Source organism: Dasypus novemcinctus, chromosome X (genome assembly GCF_030445035.2).
Source record: "Dasypus novemcinctus isolate mDasNov1 chromosome X, mDasNov1.1.hap2, whole genome shotgun sequence".
NCBI lineage: Eukaryota > Metazoa > Chordata > Mammalia > Cingulata > Dasypodidae > Dasypus > Dasypus novemcinctus.
Genome location: NC_080704.1, coordinates 1,674,653 through 1,690,136, shown reverse-complemented (window position 1 = coordinate 1,690,136; position 15,484 = coordinate 1,674,653).

Below are 15,484 nucleotides of genomic sequence, written 5' to 3'. Positions count from 1 at the left end.
CCCGTGCATCTTTTTTACTGGCTATAGGACTGGCTTAAGCCGGTTTCCTTTGTTTCCAATTAACCCAGGAGTGGGAGGCTGAGGCTGTAGACTGCCAGGTTACATTCCTCAATCTTTTCTTCCTTTATGTGAAAACTGAACTAACTTCCATTTCCTACATGTGACACATGCTTTTCCGTGTCCTGTCCAACCTCCGTTCCACGCCAGAACGACGGTGCCTGCCCCAGGCAATGTCCTCTTTTCTTTCCTTGAGTGAGACCCCAGATCTTTTTTTGTGCCCTGTCTGAGCTGAGTCAGCCCAGCAGAGACAAAGGTCACTTAGAGATCCCATTCCCCAGGAAAACACCAGTGGGGAAACGCTACGCCTCACCGGCCGTCAGAAAACCAGAGTTGAAGCCGCAGTGGGCCGCCACTTCCCACACGCGGTGGGAAAGGTGAAGCAGGCAGCCTACACGGCCCTGGGTGAGGATGCGGAAAATGGTTCTCTCGTTCCGCCTGGAGCAACGGGTGCAACTTATTGGAGGGACATTTGGTGGAAGCCACCAAAATTAAAAATAAGCATGCTCCCTGGATCCAGAATTCCACTCCTGGGCATCTAGCCTGTATTAGTCAGCCAAAGGGGTGCTGATGCAAAATACCAGAAATGGGTTGGTTTTATAAAGGGTATTTATTTGGGGTAGGAGCTTGCAGATCCCAGGCCATAAAGCATAAGTTACTTCCGTCACCAAAGTCTATTTCCATGTGTTGGCTGCCGACGTCCGTGAGGGTTCAGGCTTCCTGGGCTCCTCTGGGCTCAGCTCCTGTTTTCTCCACAAGGTCCGCTGTAGACTATCAGGCGAACAGCTCTGTCTCTCTCCCTGAGGTTTCTGCCGTGTCTTAGGAGCCATCTCTACTCTTCTGTGTTCTTCTCCTGGTTCGGGGCTCCTCCCTTCCAGCTTCTCTCTGGGCTCAGGGTTCCTCTCTTCCTGGGGCTGGCTTCTTCCTGGGCTCAGGTTTCCTCCTTCCTGGGGCTGGCGTCTCTTTCCTCTGTGAGCTGGCTTCCCGGGGCTCCAGCTTAAGGCTTCAGCATCAAACTCCAACATCAGAAACCCTCCACTCTGTCCTCTGCCATGCCTTTTATCTGTGAGTCCCCACCCACCAAGGGGCAGGTGCTCAACGCCCTAATATGAGACCCAATCAAAGCCGTAATCATAATTTAATCACACCCAGGTATAGACCAGATTACAAACAGAATCCAATATCTGTTTTTGGAATCCATAACCTTATCAAACTGTTCCATAGCCTAAAATAAAAGTTCCCATGTGTGCGCCTGGAAATGCTTGCCAGGATGTACGTGGAGACGCCGTTGGCAGCGTGGCATCTGTCTTGGGTCCCATGGCCAGTCATTCAGTCTGAAATAGAAGGAGACAAAGTGTCCATGACACAGGGAAGGCTCTCCCAAGAATGCAAAGGGAAAAATTAAAAAGATACCGGCAGAGGGTGAGTCTAGACTTTAAAATTCAACCCTGCTGGTGTGTGTGAGCGTGAGTATGTTTGACTTGCATCCAGAGAAGGGTCTGGAAGGATCAGCTAAAACGAGTAAGTCTCCGCAATTCCCTGGAGGGCAGGTGGGGCCAGAGGGGAGGGTGGAATTCCACGCCCTATTTCTTCCTATTCTTTTTTTTTCTTCTAATTTTTGTTTGTCCTTTTTTTAAAGATACATACATCACAAAAAAATGTTACATTAAAAATTACAAGAGGTTCCCATATACCTGCCCTCGCTCCTACTACATCAACAACCTCCTTCATCATTGCATTCTCTTTTTTTGTCTTTATTTTTTTAAATGTTACATTAGAAAAATATGAGGTTCCCAAATACCCCCCACTCCCCTCACCCCACTCCTCCCATATCAACCACCTCTGTCATCATTGTCGCATATTCATTGCACTTGGTGAATACATTTTGGAGCACTGCTGCACCACATGGACAGTGGTCTACATTGTAGTTTACACTCCCTCCCAGCCCACCCAGTGGGCCATGGCAGGACACACAACGTCCAGCATCTGTCCCTGCAGCACCACCCAGGACAACTCCAAGTCCTGAAAATGCCCCCACATCACACCTCTTCTTCCCTCTCCCGACCATCAGCAGCTACCGTGGCCACTTTCTCCACAATATTGACATAATTTCTTCCATTGCTAGAGTCACAAAACTCCTATAGTAGAATATCAGTAAGTCCACTCTAATCCATACTCTATTCCTCCATCCTGTGGACCCTGGGATGGTGATGCCCACTCCACCTCTGGATCAAGAGGGGTCTTAGATCCCACATGGATGGTGGATGGGATTCTCCTGCTTGCAGCTGTAGGCACTCTTGGCTCCCTGGTGTGGTGGTTGACCATCCTCACCTCCCTGTTAGCTGACCTGGGCAAGTCCAATAAACCAGAGGGCAGGAGCTGCATCATTGTATTCTTTTAGTCAGAGAAGGCAGGTATAAGCTCTGTAATTTGAGGAGGAAAACAAAGGATTGAACAAGTAAAGGATTCCAGGAGCTCAGAAGAGGCGGGTGGGCTTGCCCCTGGGGTGGGAGGTAGAAGGATTGAGAGGAGGGGCGCTGATGGGGGCCTCCCCTGGGACGCTTCGGGCGCAGGGGAGAGGAGACTGCAAGCGAGCCGAGATGCAGGGGTGGGGAGAGCTTCTGGAACGTTCGGGGCAGGTGCCTGGCCACCCACGCCCTGCCCCGTGTCCTTCCCCAGGTGTGCTTCGGTATCCCTCTCCCCAAAAGCCGCGCGGCCCCTCGCTTCCCGCTGTGCCCCCAGACCCACCCAGCCTGTGTCCGCTGTGACACAGTGTAGCGGATTTTACAAATCCCCTAAAGGATTTGTCCCCGGACCCCGGAGCAGGGGACCCCGGAGAAGCCGACGAGGGGGGCTCAGCGGGGAAACGAGCATGCGGTCCCTCGCCTCCGCGGCCGCGTGCCCCCCAATCCCACCGCGCGGGGAGCACATGACCCTCGCTCGGGAGCCCCCGCCCACGCGGAGGCCCCTCGTGGGTGCCCGGCAGGGGACTCCCCTGGCACCGAGAGGCGCGGCCTCCAGCGGGGCGGGGGGCGGCGCGGACGTGCGGCTGCGTGACAGCTCCGCGCCCCCCGCCCCCCGGCATCGCCGAGCGCCCGGGGGACGGCAGCAGCCCGGGACCCCCGAGGCCACACGCCGACCCCTCGGGAGGGTCCCGCGGGGACCGGGTGGCCCGTGAAGGGGGCGCGGGGTAAACTGTAGAGCGCGGCCGGGCCGGCCGGAAGGCCGGAGGGAAAGGACGGGGGGTCGCTGGGCGGGGGGCGGGGGGCCCGCGGCGTTCCGGGGTGCAAGGGAGGAGCAGGGGCGCGAGACCGAGGGGAACAGCATGGAGGGGCGTGGAAGGGCAGGGAGGGGCGTGGAGCAACGTCAGGGGGCGTGGGACAGTCCTGAGGGGCGTGGGACGGCATGGAGGGGCGTGGAACAGCATTGAGGGGCGTGGAACAGCATTGAGGGGCGTGGAACAGCATTGAGGAGCGTGGAACAGCATTGAGGGGCGTGGAACAGCATCAAGTGGCATGGAATGGCATCGAGGGGTGTGGGGCGGCATCGAGGGGCGTGGGGCGGCATTTAAGGGGCATGAACCAGCATTGAGATGTGTGGAACAACATCCAGGGGGCACAGAACAGCACTGAGGGGCATGCGACAGTCCTTTGGGGTGTGGAAGGGCATCGAGGGGCATGGAAGGGCATGGAGGGACGTGGAACAACATCAAGGGCTGTGGAAGGGCACGGAGGGGCGTGGAACAGCATGGAGGGGCGTGGAACAGCATTGAGGGGCGTGGGACAGTTCTGAGGGGTGTGGAATGGCATCGAGGGGCATGGAAGGGCATGGAGGGACATGGAACAGTTCTGAAGGACGTGGAAGGGCATCAAGGGATGTGGAACAGCATCGAGCAATGTGGAAGGGCATTGAGGGACGTGGAACAGCATCGAGGGGTGTGGAAGGGCATGGAGGGGCGTGGAACAGCATTAAGGGGAGTGGGACAGTGCTGAGGGATGTGGAATGGCATCGAGGGGCGTGGAAGGGCATGGAGGGATGTGGAACAACATCATGGGGTGTGGAAGGACACGGAGGAGTGTGGACCAGCATGGAGTGGCGTGGAGCAGCGTTGAGGAGTGTGGAACAATATTGAGTAGGTGTGGAACAGCATTGAGGGGCACGAAACAGCACTGAGGGGTGTGGGAAAGTTCTGAGGGGTGTGGAATGGCATCGAAGGGTATGGAACAGCATCGAGGGAAGCATGGAACAGCATCGAGGGGCATGGGGCAGACCTGAGGGGTGTGGGATGGCATCGAGGGGTGTGGAACAGCATTGAAGGGTGTGGAAAGACACAGGGGGGCGTGTAACTGCATCGAGGAGCATGGAAGGGCATGGAAGGGCGTGGAACAGCATCAAGGAGTGTGGAGAGGCATGGAGGGGCGTGGAACAGCATTGAGTGGCGTGAAACAGCATCAAGGGGCGTGACACAGCATTGAGGCGTGTGGAACAATATTGAGGGATGTGGAACAGCATGGAGGGGTGTGGAATGGCATTGAGGGGCGTGGGACAGTTCTGAGGATTGTGGAATGGCATCGAGGGGCATGGAAGGGCATTGAGAGACAGGAAACAGTTCTGAAGGACATGGAAGGGCATCAAGGGATGTGGAACAGCATCGAGCATGTGGAAGGCCATTGACGGATGTGGAACAGCATCGAGGGGTGTGGAAAGACATAGAGGGGAGTGTAACTGCATCGAGGAGCATGGAATTGCATCAAGGGGCATGGAACAACATCAAAGGGTGTGGAAGGGCATGGAGGGGCATGAGTGGCTTTGAGTGGCATCGAGTGGCATGAAACAGCATCAAGGGGTGTGGAAGAGCATCGAGGTGTGTGGAACAATATTGAGGGGCGTGGAACAGCATTGAGGGGCGTGGGACAGTTCTGAGGATTGTGGAATGGCATCAAGGGGCGTGGAAGGGCATTGAGAGACAGGAAATAGTTCTGAAGGACGTGGAAGGGCATCAAGGGATGTGGAACAGCATCGAGCAATGTGGAAGGGCATTGAGGGATGTGGAACAGCATCAAGCAATGTGGAAGGGAATTGAGGGATGTGGAACAGCATCAAGGGGTGTGGAACAGCACTGAGTATATGGAACAGTGTGAGCAAAGGCTCATCCATCAGCCAAGTTCCGGGGGCTCAGGCTGCGGGAAGGGGCCAGCAGGAGCTCCTGTGGAGGGCAGATTGCAAGGCCCAGGTGCCAGCCTTCCACCCCGTCTGGCTTCTGGGGACCCCAGGCAGGCCTTGGCTTGTAGCCGCACCACCCCCGTACCTGCCTCCATCGTCACACAACCGTCTTTCCTGGACATCTGTACGTCTGTCTCTTATAAGGAAGCAGCCGTTGGATGAGGGCCCAGCGTGGCCTCATCTTAACTATTTCCATCTGTGAAGACCCTCTTTCCAAATAAGATCACATTCTGAGGCTCCCGGTGGATGCTGGGAGCCGCTAGCCAATTCCATCTGACCCCCAGGGGAGCTGCGTGCCCCCAGACCCACCCGGCCTGCATCCGCTCTAACACAGTGCAAAGGATTTTACAAATCCCGTACAGGATTTGCCCCCGGACGGAGCAGGGGACCCCGCTGGCTGGTGGTCTCCTCCTCCAAGCCCATCTGCTGACCCTCAGAGTGGGGGGGCAGCCGGGGGGACACAGGAGACAGCCGAGCAGGCTGCATCTGGGGAGATGGAGCCGCCCCCGCGTGGAGGGTGGGTTTGCAGCCATGTGGGATGCAGAGGGGGAGCAGGAGGTGGGTTTGGGCAGATCCCAGCATCAGAGGGAGGGGAAGCCGCCGGCAATTGAGTGGATGTTGGTGGGGAACGAGGAAGAAGCCACGTGCAGGCTGGAGCGCAGAGCTGGGGGAACGGAGAGAGAAAAACAGAGAGGATGGGGAGAGAGGGGAAGAGGAAGAGGTGCAGGAAGGCCAAGGAGAAAGGAGAAGAGAAGAAGTGGAGGAGGAAGGGAGGAGGAAAGGCAGGTTTGGACAAAGCGCCAGCTCCGTGCCCGGAGGTGCCCTTCCCAGCCTCCCAGACGGGCTCTCGCCACCACCGACCCCGTCTCTCGGCACCGTCAGCTGCAGAACGCCGTTTGGAGACACCCAGGGCTTCTCCTCACCGCTCCCAGGTTTCGCTTTGGGGAGAGCTGGCAGGGAAGGGTGTGCTGGCGAGAAAGGGGGATGCTTTGGGGAAAGGCCGAGTCGGAGGCACGAAGCCCTGACAGAGCCATCGGGGCTCGAGGCTTCACGGGGTAAAGGGAAACCCCAGAAAAGTAGAGGAGACACCCTTGGCCCTCGGGGGCCCCCGGGATGGGCCCTGTCGTGCGTTCAGCCAAGCAGGCCCGGCCGGGGGATCAGAGGCGGCGACGGCTCTCGGCAAGGGGCCGTGAGCACCCCACCCTCAACAGCCCCTGGCCAGCGCCTTCCTGCCCGTCGCCAGCACCCGGCCCGGCAAGGCTGAGGGCGCATCCTGCTCATCCACAGCCTCCCAGGCCGGGGCTTGAGGGAAACGGGGGCTGCGGTGCTCACGGCAGCCAAACGGGGGCACGTCCCAAGTGCTGCCCCCCAACACGAGAAAGGATCAGACAGCATGTGGTGCTTCCAGGAAGGGGAGTATTAGTGAGCCAGGAAAAGGGACGGTGGCTCGACCCCCTCCTACCACGGGGCCGAGCCCTGGAGACCCTGCACAGTGCGAAAGCGGCCGCCGGGGTCCACGCATTGCTGGATTCCCCTTGAGAGGACGTGTCCTGAATAGGCAAATCCACTGAGCTGGAAAGCATGAGAGGGTACGGGGGTGGGGAAGAGGGAGGTGGGGAGGGACGGCTCATGGGTTTCCCTCTGGAGTGACAAAAATTCTGGAGGGGAGCGGATGTAGCTCGGGTGGTTGAGCACCTGCCTCTCACGTACGAGGTCCTGGGTTCGATCCCCGGTGCCTCCTAAAAACAAAACTCTGTGGAGCGGATGCAGCTCGAATGGTTGAGCACCTGCCTCTCACGTACGAGGCTCTGGGTTCAATCCCCACTACTCCTAAAAACAAAACAAAAGCCATCTCTCCCTGGGGAGCAGATGTAGCTCGAGGGGTTGAGAACCTACTTCCCAGGTACAAGGCCCCGGGTTCAATTCCCAGTACCTCCTAAAAACAAAACAAACACGCACAAAAAAATCTCACGAATGCAGCAGATGAATGCAAGTGATTGAGCACCTGCCTCTCACATATGAGGTCCTGGGTTCAATCTCCGGGACCTCCTAAAAAGAAAAGAAAACAAAAGCTATTTCTCATGAGGAGTGGATGTAGCTCAGTGGTTGAGCACCTGCTTCCCAGGTACAAGGTCCCAGGTTCAATCCCCGGTACCTCCTAAAAACAACACAAAACAAAATAACTATTTCTCACTAGGGAGTGGATGTAGCTCATGTGGTTGAGTACCTGCTTCCCAGGTACGAGGTCCCGGGTTCAATTCCTAGTACCTCCTAAAAACAACACACACACACACAGAATCTCTCACGGATGTACCGGATGTAGCTCAAGCGATTGAGCACCTGCCTCTCACATACGAGGTCCTGGGTTCAAGCCCCGGTACCTCCTAAAAACAAAACAAAACAAAAACTATCTCTCACTGGAGAGTGGATGTAGCTCAGTGGTTGAGCCCCTGCTTCCCAGTACAAAGTCTTGGGTTCAATCCCCGGCACCTTCTAAAAAATTTTTCCGGAATTAGATCGAGGTGATGGCTGCCCAAGTTGCGGATCCTAAAAACCACCAAATTGTACCTTTTAAACTGGTGGGCTTTCGGCATCGCGGCAGTTCCTTTCATCAGGGCCAGCTCTGCCGGAAAGCAGCTGCGAGCACCACCGGCCGCCGGGGGAGAACTACCGTTTTGCTTTGCTTGTAAAATTTCCATCCTGCCGCCTCGGCTTCAGCCCGGTTCAAACCACAAGTGCCGCCTGTCTGGGGGCAGCCGGTGTCGGTTAGAGGCGATTTCTTTATTAATCATCCGTGCACGAAGGCGTGCTGCCTGCAGCGGCGGGGGCAGCTGCGGGCAGATGAAGCTTCCCTGGACGCCCCCGTCCTGAGATGCCCCAAGAGAAAACCGGGTGCCGGAGGGGCCGGGGCTAGTGGGGGGTGGTGGATTTGGGTGGTGGCTTGCACCCAAGCCTCTGACGACCGGTCAGCCCATTTCCTCGCACAAGAGCAGATGCCCTCACCTGCCACCGTTCAGCAGAGCATGGCATGCAAATGTGCGTTCTTCTAGAAGCTCGCAGCGGAGAGCTTCTGCAATAAAATCCCGTGCATTTGCAACTCGACAGGGGGAGGATCCCCCCGCCCACCCCCGGGCCGCTCTCATCATAGAACTGCACACCATGGTTCTTTTAATTTTTTTTGTCTTTATTTATTTGTTTAATGTTACATTAAAAAAATATGAGGTCCCCATACACCCCCCCCCACTCCTCCCCCCATAACCACAACCTCCTCCATCATCATGAGACATTCACTGCATTTGGTGAATGCATCTCTGAGCACCGCTGCACCTCATGGTCAGTGGTCCACACCAGAGCCCAGAGGAGGTGAAGAAGGTCAACCACCACACCACGGGGCCAAGAGTGCCTACAGCTGCAAGCAGGAGGATTGCATCCAGCATCCATGTGGGATCTAAGCCCCCTCTTGACATAGATGTGGAGTGGACACCACCATTCCAGGGGCCATGGTTCGTTTTTAGAAAACTCTTGTCCTGTCTTCAGCTCTGAGTCCTCCCTCTAAACCCAAAACCCCCAAGACAGACTCTAAAGAGGCCGGCAGCCACTTGGCTCACTGGCTTTCTTTTTTTTTCTTTTTTTGTCTCCCTTAAGTTACATTTCAGTCCCTGCTTCTGGGATCCTTCTGCCCCTTTGCCATTCGAGCTCTCGCCCTTGTTTCTCCTTCTGAAGCTAAGAGCGGATGCGGGGCGACCGGAGGCTGCCCCCCGAAGAGCTGTCGGCCTCACACCCGGGTGTGGCCAAGCGGAGCAGAAAGCTTCATTGTCAGAGTGAAACTTGTGACCATTTTAAAATTAGTTTGAGGAAGCGCTTTCGGCAGGTTCTTGCACCAGATGGCGGGCCCGCGGGAGGGAGAAGTTCAAGGCCGGGATGACGGGTTGAAGGGCGACTTGCGGTGGACACGGGCTCCCGGGGCCCCGTGGCGGTCACTCTGGAACGTGCTTCCTGCTGAGAAGCGCCGTGCGGCGCTGCGGGGAAGGCGGCCTCTGGACCTAACTGCCCAAGCCCATTCCCCTGGAGCCAGGACGGGCCTGGGAAGAGAGGAGCCCTCGACGCTTGTGTCACAGTCAGCGAGGAGCCGCGTAACGAGGTGGCCCACCTGGCCGGGGGAGCGCCATGCCCGGGATTCGAGAGCCCAGCCTCTTGCATACACAATCCCTGTGGCCTGTCAGGGCCAAAATGGAAAAGAAAAAATACACCTCAACACCGGCAAATGAGCAAAGCAGTGATTCAGGACTCGAATCTGAGCAAGGAGCACCCTGAAAAGGGAGGCCCGGGGTACCACTCTGCATTCCTCAGTCTCTTCCTCGGTGCTGGCTAAATTTTTGGTTTTTAATTAAAAAAAAAAAAAAAAAAGAAGCTTTAGATAAGGTTACATGAAAGTTACATTAAAAATATACGGGATTCCCATATTTCCCACCCCCTCCCACACTTTTTCCCATTAGAAACATCCTTCATTGCTGTGGTACATTTGTTACAATCAATGAAAACATATTGAAGCACTGCTTTACAGGTTACATTACAGTTTACACTGTGCACTGCACAATTTTATAGGTTTTTAATTTTTTAACTTTATTTTTTTGTCTTTATTTTTTTAATGTTACATTTAAAAAATGTGAGATCCCCATACACCCCCCACCCCCCTCACCCCACTCCGCCCCCCATAACAAAAACCTCCTCCATCATCATGAGACATTCATTGCACTTAGTGAATACATCTCTGAGCACCGCTGCACCTCATGGTCAATGGTCCACATCATAGCCCACACTCTCCCCCAGTCCACCCAGTGGGCCACCTACATGGGTGAAATCTATGATAAGCTAGAGGTAAGTATTTGTACAAGGAAGGGATAAAATTGGGGAATAGGGTAACTTTATTTTTTAAAGGACTTTTAGATTACAGGAAAGTTACATGTAAAACAGGGGTTTCCTATATCCCATCTCCTTCCCCCTCCCACACTTTCCCCCATTAACAACATCTTTCCTTAGTGTGGTACATTTGCTACAATTGGTGAACGAATATTAGAGCATTGCTACTAACCGTGGCCTATAGTTTACATCATAGTTTACACTTTATGCTGCACAATTTTATAGGTTTTGACAACATGTATAATAGCCTGTGTCTGTCATTACAATGTCCTGCAGGACAATTCCAGTGTCCCCCAAATGCCCCCATGTTCCACCTCTTCTTCCCTCTCCCTCCCCTCAGAACCTCTGGTGGCCACTGCCTTTACATCAATGACACAAGATCTTCCATTGCTAGAATAATAATGTCTAGTTGTTCTGCTGGTCTGACTTGACCCTTCTTTCAAGGTCTTTTTCTAGTTACATCATCCGCTGGTACTTGGTAGTCATCCCTCGGCACCAGGGAGGCTCATCCCAGGGAGTCATGCCTTTTCAGGACTTGAAGTTGTCCTGGGTGGTGCTGCAGGGACAGATGCTGGACGTTGTGTGTCCTGCCATGGCCCACTGAATGGACTGGGGGAGAGTGTAAACTACAATGTAAATCATTATCCATGCGGTGCAGCAGTGCTCCAAAATGTATTCACCAAATGCAATGAATGTTCCGTGATGATGAAAGAGGTTGTTGATGTGGGAGGAGTGGGGTGAGGGGGTGGGGGGTATATGGGGACCTCTTATATTTTAAAAAATGAAGAGAGAGAAAAATATATATATTCCTACACCTAAAAAAATAATATATCTAAAATAGAATAATGGCAAGGCTGACTTTGAGTTTCCACACTAGTCTTAAAAACGCACTTGAGGCTCCGGCTTCTATATCCAAACTGTACAGGAATGAAGGGCTCTTCAACACAGCCAGGAAGGTGACTGGAAAACGCGGCAGAACGGATGGCTTGAAAACACAGGAAAACTTAGCAGAGGCACCTAAGAGCAAACGCAAACAAGGCACAGCAGACCAGGGACCCTCTGTACAGAGACACCACGTCCAAAATAGCCCGGCGCTGGGCGCCGACACCCAGTGGGGCCGTAAGCACCCACTTACTGATGCATAATCTCGGGCAAGCCCCCTCCCCTCCTCTGGGAACCTCAGGTGCCTCGTCTGCAAAACAAGAACACGACGCCTGCTCACCACCGCGGCAAGGGCCAAAAAGGGCAACGGCCCAGGGCCCTACGAGCTGTGGCGCAGGGCAACGTGTGCCGGTTACTATTATTTGAGTTATTCCAGTAGCTCCTGCGGCGTCGCGGCCTGAGCGCGCCTGCGGCGAGGTCTGAAGCATCAGTACAGTGGCAGCTGCGCAGGTCCAGGGGCAGTGTAGCTCGGTGGTCAGGGGCTCAGGCTCTTTCAGAACCCCCGCTCTACACGGAGGTGGCAGTTCCTTAGGACAGGCCCCCAGACTTCCCGGGACACCTCCTCCAAGACAGGGGGCCAGGCTTGACCCTCCTCAATGCCAGGGAGATGAGGCAGCATCGCAGCCTGCAGGATACGGATGTCCCTGGAGGACGCACTTAAGCTGCTAGGAAATGGTGCCCTTTGTCTCCCAAGACGCGTCCCAGTACAGCGTGGGGGAAGCAAGCTCGGGGGGCCAGGGGCTGCGTGCATCGAGCCGAAGCCGGCGCACAGGGGAGGGCCGGGCTACCTGTCACACGCCTGTCCTCCTTTGGTCATAGTTTCCTGGCTGCTGCGGCACTGGCTTGGCTTAAACGACAGGATTCACGGCGCACGCGTTGGATGCTGGAAGGTTTGGCTTCCTCGCGGGGAATCACCGGCCGGCGACTGTTGGGTTCCTTGGCTCTCCATCACGCGGCGGTGACCTCTCCTTTCTTTTTTCGATTCCGCTGACCTCTAGCTTCCAGATGCTCTCTGAGCCTTTCTCTTTTGCCTGTCAAGTCCTCTAAAATCCAAGCGAAGACCCGTTCCATTGTCCAGACTGTCATCTTCAAGAGCCCCTCTTGGCTCCCTGGGTGGACTGTGGGAGAGTGTGGGCTGTGGTGTGGACCACTGACCATGAGGTGCAGCCGTGCTCAGAGATGTATTCACCAAATGCAATGAATGTCTCATGATGATGGAGGAGGTTGTTGTTATGGGGGGAGGAGTGGGGTCAGGGGGGTGGGGGGTATATGGGGACCTCATATTTTCTGAATGTAACATTAAAAAAATAAAGACCAAAAAAAAAGCCCTCTTTACCCGGATCGCTCACATGGCGATGCGGCTGACGCTGAGGAAGAGTGTCTAAACCGGGGGGGGGGGGGGGGGGGGGTACTCGATTCAATCCACAAGCCTCGCAGCCCCTCTGCTCCTCCCGTCTCTGCCCTCCTGTTTGCCCAGAACCACCTGCAGGACCAGGTTTCCCGCAACCTGGGGCATCAAGCAAGTGGTCCTTGCTCATTTTCCACGGCCTGAGGCAGAGCCCAGGAAAGCAGCTTGCTAAAAATACCTTGCAAAGAGCCAGCTCTTCCTCGGCCTCTCCTCTCATCTCCTTGTCTTATTCCACTGTTTTTTAAAGATTTTTAAAATTATTTATTTCTCTCGCCTTCCCCCCACCCCCAATGTCTGCTCTCTGTGTCCGTGCGCTGTGTGTTCTTTTGTGACTGCTTCTATCCTTATCAGCGGCATGGGAATCTGTGTTTCTTTGTGTTGCGTCATCTTGTTGTGTCAGCTCTCCGTGTGTGTGGCGCCACTCCTGGGCAGGCTGCACTTTCTTTTCACGCTGGGCGGCTCTCCTTATGGGTGCACTCCTTGTGCGTGGGGCTCCCCTAAGTGGGGGACACCCCTGCGTGGCAGGGCACTCCTTGCTCGCATCAGCACTGCACGTGGGCCAGCTCCACACGGGTCAGGAGGCCCTGGGTTTGAACCCTGGACTTCCCATGTGGTAGGCGGACGCTCTATCAGTTGAGCCAAATCCACATCCCCTCATTCCACTTTTATAGATGCAAAAGCACTGGAGCGTGCCAGCTTCCTCCTTAGCACTGTCTTGTCTTTCTGTACATTATTCATCCAAACATGGTCCCCCAAATCTACTAATCTTGCACATGCAATTCTGCAGCTTTAAAATAAAAAATCTGAGGACAAAGCCAGGCGATTATACTTACAACCCTTCCAACCCTGTTCATGTCGTGTGCTTACAGTTTTTCTACAGAGGACGGGAGGTTGATTCTGCCTGGTATTTCCCAAAGGAATGCACCTAAGAGGATTTGGGAGAAGATTAAGTGGCACCATCTCTTGCCTCTGATCAGTTAATGCTGAGAAATTATTGGGATGCATCAGCCTAGGTGTGTTTGATAGATGTACAGAAATCCCCATTCCGGAAGTGTTAGAAGGAAAATAAAGTTCCTGACCCTTTAATCGGTCAGCTCTCCAGACAAAAATGGGTTATCCCAATAGTTCCAGAATAGAATCTCAGTAAGTCCACTCTAATCCATACTCTATTCCTCCATCCTGTGGACCTTGGAATGGTTGTGTCCACTCCACAGCTATATCAAGAGGGGGCTTAGATCCCACATGGATGCTGGATGCAATCCTCCTGCTTGCAGCTGTAGGCACTCTTGGCTCCCTGGTGTGTGATTAGTAATCGAAGAAAATGTGGCATTGGTGTGGAGAGAGTGGCCATGGTGGCTGCTGGGGGTAGGGAGTGGGAGGAAGAGATGAGATGTGGGGGCGTTTTCGGGGGTTGGAGTTGTCCTGGATGGTGCTGCAGGGACAGTTACCAGACATGGTATGTCCTCCCATGGCCCACTGGGTGGAACGTGGGAGAGTGTGGGCTATGGTGTGGACCATTGACCATGAGGTGCAGTGGTGCTCAGAGATGTATTCACCAAGTGCAATGAATGTCTCATGATGATGGAGGAGGTTGTTGTTATGGGGAGAGGAGTGGGGTAAGGGGGGTGGGGGTATATGGGGACCTCATATTTTTTGAATGGAACATTAAAAAAATAAAGACAAAAAAAATAAAAATAAAAATAAATGGATTATCCCAAAAACTCATTTCTCGAAGTGACTAGGTCGTTGAGATTTTCCTTATTACACATTCATTCACTCATCCATTCAAAAAATACTCCTTTTTTTAAGATTTATTTTATTTATTTCTCTCCCCTTCCCCCCACTGGCTGCTTTCTGTGTCCATTCATGTGTGTTCTTCTGCGTCTGCTTGCATTATCTGGTGGAACTGGGAAACTGTGTTTCTTTTTGCTGCAGCATCTTGCGGCATCAGCTCTCCACGTGTGTGGTGCTACTCCTGGGCAGGCTGTGCTTTTTTCACGTGGGGCAGCTCTCCTTGCGGGGCGCACTCCTTATGCAAGGGGCTCCCCTACATGGAGGACACCCCTGCATGGCACAGCACTCCTTGCCCGTGGGCCAGCTCACCACATGGGTCAGGAGGCCCTGAGTATTTAACCCTGGACCCTCCATATGGTAGACGGATGCTCCATCAGTTGAGCCACGTCTGCTTCCCTCAACAAATATTCCTTGAGACTCTTCAAGAGTTAGGCTAACCAGAACCTCAGCAGACCTGCCGCCAACACCTACTCACCATTTTATTGGACTCACCCAGGAAAACGATGAAAAGGACGATGATGGACAATGCCCATCGCACAATGGGGGTGATCCATCAGCCCCATGGGATCTAAGCCCCCCTCTCAATTAGCAACAGATTGGGCATCACCATCCCAAATCATCAAGACTGAGGAAGGAACAAACATGGCGGGAAGGCAACCATGGACCAAAGTAGACTTAGTACTATTCTAGAAATGGAAGAACTTGCTATAAAGGCAGTGGCCCCCAGAGGTTCTGAGGGGAGGGAGAGAGAAGAAGAGGTGGAACAAGGGGCATTTTTAGGGCATTGGAATTAAGTGTAAACCACAACGTAAACCATAGACGTTGGTTAGTAGCAATGCTTCCATATCTGGTCATCAGTTGTAACAAAATGTACCACGCAATCATAGAATGTTATTCATTGGGGAAGATCTGGGAAGTGGAAGTGTGGGGTATAATGGCATCCCTTATACGATAACTTTTCCGTAACCTAAAACCTCTTTACAAATAAAGTGTATGGGAAACAGATGTGGCTCAACCAAGTGGGCTCCCGTCTGCCATATAGGAGGTCCAGGGTTTGATGCCCAGGGCCTCCTGGTGAGGGCAAGCTGGCCCACGTGGTGAGCTGGTCCACGCGGAGTGCTGGCCCATGCGGGAGTGACC